Genomic DNA, 6,000 nt, shown 5'->3' with positions numbered 1-6,000 from the left:
GGCCGCCGAGCGAGGCGGAGCGCTCGGGGCAGTCCTCGAAGGGGCGCCCTAGGAGGAGGGTAAGCGTGCACGGGCCTCGGCAAGCCGTCCATCTAGGATTTCCCGTGCACGGATAGCCTCAATCTGAACTAGCGGGGGGCAACCTCTACCCGAAACACTATTGCCGAGTCCGCCGCCACCTTTGCGAGGTGGCCTAGCGAAGCCGACTCCAAGGCAGAAAAGGAGCATGTAGCGGAAGAGGCAAGGATGTGTGGTGTACCTGGCTCGAGGTTCCGTGCTGCGGCGTGAGGAAGTCACCAAAGACGAGGTCGAACTGCCCCGCCTGGAGTAGGCCGCGGTCCGGGGGGTGGAGGGGGCGGCCACCGGGGTGGTCACCACCACCTGCAGCCCCATGGCGGCGGAGTCCGGAGCCGCCAGAGGCGGGGTAGTAGGAGCCAAGCAGGGAGACCCAACGGGGGCCCGAGGAGCCGGAGTCGGCTCAGACACAGGAGGCTGGTCATCCACCCCCAGGCCGGGCTGGAGGCCGCAGCAGGCAGCATGGGGGAGAGCGTCTCCATCGCCGTGTCGGCGGCCCCTGTAGGAGGTCCAGGGGGAGCGGGTGCAGTACCACCTCGACCGCCCCCGGAAGCTCTTCCAAAGGTGCGACAGTCAAGGGCGTGGCCGAAACAATCGGGTCCGGAGCGGTCCCGGCGGAGAGCGAGGTGAAGCCTTCAAGGAGCGGATCGTCAGGGGAGCGAGGTGATGAAGCAGGGAAGACCTGAAGGCTAGCATCCGAAGCATCGAGACCGTCGGTGGGTGATGGTGGAGCGGCCAAGGAGTGGGAGCGGCCGGTCCCAGCGCCGCCACTAGCAGCCGGAGCGGGAGGCTGGTCGTGAGGAGGACTGTCCTCGGAGTCATCGTCGTCCTCCTCTGAGCCGGAGCGGCGTCCGTGGCGGGGGTCCCGGTCGCTGCGGCGATCCCCCATGCCATCCCCATCCGGACCACCCCCCAAGAAGCTGTCGTCGGGGATGCGGGGGCGGCCAATGTGGTTGGGAGGCTCGGGGGAGATGCGGAGATCAAAACCCTGGTCGTTGAAGAACACACGGATCGTGGTGCGGAGCTCGGATGAGTCAAGGGATTTGACCTTGACCCGGACCTCCTCCTCCTTGCGGAGAGACAACTCGCCCACCACCACCTTGTCGAGGATGCGGGACATGTTTTGAATGACCCGCTCTGAGTGGGCGATGTCGGGGAGGCCACCGATGAGGATCCAAGCCGTGTCCAAGACAGCCACCGCCAGGGGGTCCCCCACCGGCACGGAGATGTCCACCACTAGCTTGTAGAGGGCTAGGGTGATGTCGCCGCTGCGGGTGCCATAGCCGTGGCTGACAGTGTCGGGGAACATGACCGAGAAATGGCCTCCAGGCAACATGGTGACCTGCCAATCCCAGGAGCAGTGGTAGAGGTGGTTGAGCTCGGCCTCTATCATATCAGGCGAGGTGACCCTATCCTTGACGGTGACTGAGGGAGTCCTGGATTAGGGGGTGTCCGGATGGCCGGACTATACCTTCGACCGGACTCCTGGAATATGAAGATACAAGATTGAAGACTTCGTCCCGTGTCCAGAAGGGACTTTCCTTGGCGTGGAAGGCAAGCTTGGCGATACGGATATGTAGATCTCCTACCATTGTAACCGACTCTGTGTAACCCTAGCCCTCTCCGGTGTCTATATAAACCGGAGAGTTTTAGTCCGTAGGACGAACAACAATCATACCATAGGCTAGCTTCTAGGGTTTAGCCTCTCTGATCTCGTGGTAGATCTACTCTTGTACTACCCATATCATCAATATTAATCAAGCAGGACGTAGGGTTTTACCTCCATCAAGAGGGCCCGAACCTGGGTAAAACATCGTGTCCCCTGCCTCCTGTTACCATCCGCCTAGACGCACAGTTCGGGACCCCCTACCCGAGATCCGCCGGTTTTGACACCGACATTGGTGCTTTCATTGAGAGTTCCTCTGTGTCGTCACTTTTAGGCCCGATGGCTTCTCCGATCATCAACAGCGATGCGATCCAGGGTGAGACTTTTCTCCCCGGACAGATCTTCGTATTCGGCGGCTTTGCACTGCGGGCCAATTCGCTTGGTCATCTGGAGCAGATCGAAAGCTACGCCCCTGGCCATCAGGTCAGATTTGGAAGTTTGAACTACACGGCCGACATCCGCGGAGACTTGATCTTCGACGGATTCGAGCCACAGCCGAGCGCGCCGCACTGTCACGATGGGCATGATTTAGCTCTGCCGCCGAACAGTGCCCTGGAGGCCGCACCTGTGTCCGCTCCGACCCCTAGCTCGGAGCCGATCACACCAACCGAGGATGGGTGGTTAGACACCGCCTCGGGGGCTGCAATCTCTACGGCGATCGAGCCGAACACCAGCCCTATTCTCTGCGAAGCCCGTGACTCCAAGGAGCCGGACTCCTCTCCAGACTCCGAGCCCTCCGCGCCCCGACCGATCGAACCCGATTGGGCGCCGATCATGGAGTTCACCGCCGCGGACATCTTTCAGCACTCGCCCTTCGGCGATATTCTGAATTCACTAAAGTCTCTCTCTTTGTCAGGAGAGCCCTGGCCGGACTATGGTCGGCAAGGTTGGGATGCGGATGATGAAGAAATTCAAAGCCCACCCACCACCCACTTCGTAGCCACTGTCGATGATTTAACCGACATGCTCGACTTCGACTCCGAAGACATCGACGGTATGGATGCTGATGCAGGAGACGATCAAGAACCAGCGCGGCACTGGAAAGCCACCTCGTCGTATGATATATACATGGTGGACACCCCAAAAGAAGGCAATGGCGATGGAACAGCAGAGGATGACCCCTCCAAGAAGCAGCCTAAGCGCCAGCGTCAGCGGCGCCGCTCTAAATCCCGCCAAAACAAAAACGGTGATTCCGGCATGGGGGATAATAACACCCCGGACTGTGTCAAAGACAACCACCTCCAGCAAGATTCAGCACAGGAGGATAGAGAAGCCAGCCCTCATGAGAGAGCGGCAGACAGAGAGGTCGAGGACGATAATTATATGCCTCCCTTCGAAGATGAGGCAAGCCTCGACGACGACAAATTTGTCATGCCGGAGGATCCCGTCGAACAAGAGCATTTCAAACGCAGGCTTATGGCCATGGCGAGCAGCCTCAAGAAAAAATAGCAACAGCTTAGAGCTGATCAAGATTTGCAACCGATAGATGGACTGCAGTCCTTGCGGCCGAAGAGTATGAACTTGAACGCCCCAAGAGCTACCCAAAGCGCAGGTTGCTACCCCAATTAGAGGAGGAAGCACCTAAACCTACATCACTAGTGCATGATGCAGCCGACCGGCCACCCCGTGGCTACGACAGAGAGGCCTCTCGGCCCTCCACTCAAGCCGCACCCCGGCGCCGCTCAAAAACTACCAAGGCATGGGAAAATGCGCCAGACCTGCGAGATATATTGGAGGATAAGGCAAGGCAAACAAGATCAATCTACAGATCACGTGGGCGCCCCACGGCACGAGACGGTACTCGTCACGCCGGATACAGTAAATTCGGCCGGGCCGAACACAGTAGACAAAGCTCGTTTGAGCTGCGTCGTGATGTATCCCAATACAGAGGCGCCGCACACCCACTATGCTTCACAGATGAATTAATGGATCATCAAATCCCCGAGGGTTTCAAACCCGTGAACATCGAATCATACGATGGCACAACAGATCATGCGGTATGGATCGAGGACTATCTCCTTCATATCCACATGGCCCGCGGTGATGACCTACACGCCATCAAATACCTCCCACTCAAGCTTAAAGGACCAGCTCGGCATTGGCTTAACAGCTTGCCAGCAGAATCAATTGGTTGTTGGGAGGACCTGGAAGCCGCATTCCTCGACAATTTCCAGGGCACTTATGTGCGACCACCAGACGCCGATGACCTAAGCACATAATTCAGCAGCCAGAGGAATCGGCCAGAAAATTCTGGACACGGTTCCTAACCAAGAAAAATCAAATCGTCGACTGTCCGGACGCAGAGGCCCTAGCAGCCTTCAAGCATAACATCCGCGACGAGTGGCTTGCACGGCACCTAGGACAGGAAAAGCCGAAATCTATGGCAGCCCTCACGACACTTATGACCCGCTTTTGCGCGGGAGAAGACAGCTGGCTAGCTCGCAGCAATAACATGACCAAGAGCCCTGGTAATTCGGATACCAAGGACAGCAGTGGCAGGTCGCGTCGCAACAAGCAAAAGCGCCGCATTAATGGCGACAATGCTGAGGATACGGCAGTTAATGCCGGATTCAAAGGCTCTAAACCCGGTCAGCGGAAAAAGCCATTCAAAAGAAATACTCCGGGCCCGTCCAGTTTGGACCGAATACTCGACCGCTCATGCCAGATACATGGCACCCCCGAAAAACCAGCCAATCACACCAACAGGGATTGTTGGGTGTTCAAGCAGGCAGGCAAGTTAAATGCCGAAAGCAGAGACAAGGGGCTGCATAGCGATGACGAGGAGGAGCCCCGGCCGCCGAACAACAGTGGACAGAAAGGTTTTCCCCCACAAGTGCGGACGGTGAACATGATATACGCAACCCACGTCCCCAAGAGGGAGCGGAAGCGTGTGCTAAGGGACGTATACGCGATGGAGCCAGTCGCCCCAAAGTTCAACCCATGGTCTTCCTGCCCGATCACTTTTGATCGAAGGGACCACCCCACTAGCATCCGTCATGGCGGATTCGCCGCATTGGTTCTAGACCCAATTATTGACGGATTTCACCTCACTAGAGTCCTTATGGACGGCGGCAGCAGCCTGAACCTGCTTTATCAGGATACAGTGCGGAAAATGGGCATCGATCCCTCGAGGATTAAACCCACCAGAACGACCTTTAAAGGCGTCATACCAGGTGTAGAAGCCAACTGTACAGGCTCAGTTACACTTGAAGTGGTCTTCGGATCTCCGGATAATTTCCGAAGCGAGGAGTTAATCTTCGACATAGTCCCGTTCCGCAGTGGCTATCACGCACTGCTCGGGCGAACCGCATTTGCCAAGTTCAATGCGGTGCCGCACTACGCATACCTCAAGCTCAAGATGCCAGGCCCTCGAGGCGTCATCACGGTCAATGGAAACACCGAACGCTCTCTCCGAACGGAGGAGCATACGGCGGCTATCGCAGCGGAAGTACAAAGCAGCCTCTCAAGGCAATTCTCCAGTCCGGCCATTAAACGTCTGGACACCGTCAAGCGCGCCCGGAGTAACCTACAACAAGACCGCCTGGCACGTTCCGAGCAAGCGTAGCAATGCGGCCCCAACCCCAGCCCTCGCGAACTTGCGAAACCAGTGTTGCGCGTACATAACTACGCTCTAGAAATACCATGGGCACAGGGGGAGGGGCACCATCACGGCACGCCCGAAACGCGGCTTAAACCGCACTAGGGGCTGCCGATTTCTTAATTTTCTCTTATTTTCAGGACTCCATTCTTCGGAAGGCTTGTCCGGCAGTACAATTGCCGCACAAACGATACAACCAGGGAAGCAGAAAGCTACGCCGCACTACGGAACTCTAAGGTGGTCTCTATAACGAGCAGTATACCTGTTTCGCATAACATTCCGCAGCTCGCCCCTGGAAAGGACATATTTGATAGTCCCATCTTTTGCTTATCGCACTATTTGTATCGTTCTGCTTTGATCGCAGCTTTTTTAAATAAACAATGCATAGCTTCCGTCTATTATTGCATTACCTCTTTTTTACGAATATATGTTCATTAATGACATGTTGCACCCGTACACTTTGGTACGGCCAATACGCCAGGGGCTTAAGTACCCCACAACATGGTGTGAGAAGTCCGAACACTTTCACAAGTGCGGCACCCCGAACTTATAGCATTATATGCATCGGCTCCGAATCATGTCTTGGGTCAATAGTTGGGTTTGCCCGGCTCCTATGTTTTGGTACCTTACGTTCCGTTATATCGGCTAAGGTAGCACTAGG

Source organism: Triticum aestivum, chromosome 4A, assembly GCF_018294505.1.
Source record: "Triticum aestivum cultivar Chinese Spring chromosome 4A, IWGSC CS RefSeq v2.1, whole genome shotgun sequence".
Lineage (NCBI taxonomy): Eukaryota > Viridiplantae > Streptophyta > Magnoliopsida > Poales > Poaceae > Triticum > Triticum aestivum.
Note: the sequence above shows the minus strand (reverse complement) of the source record.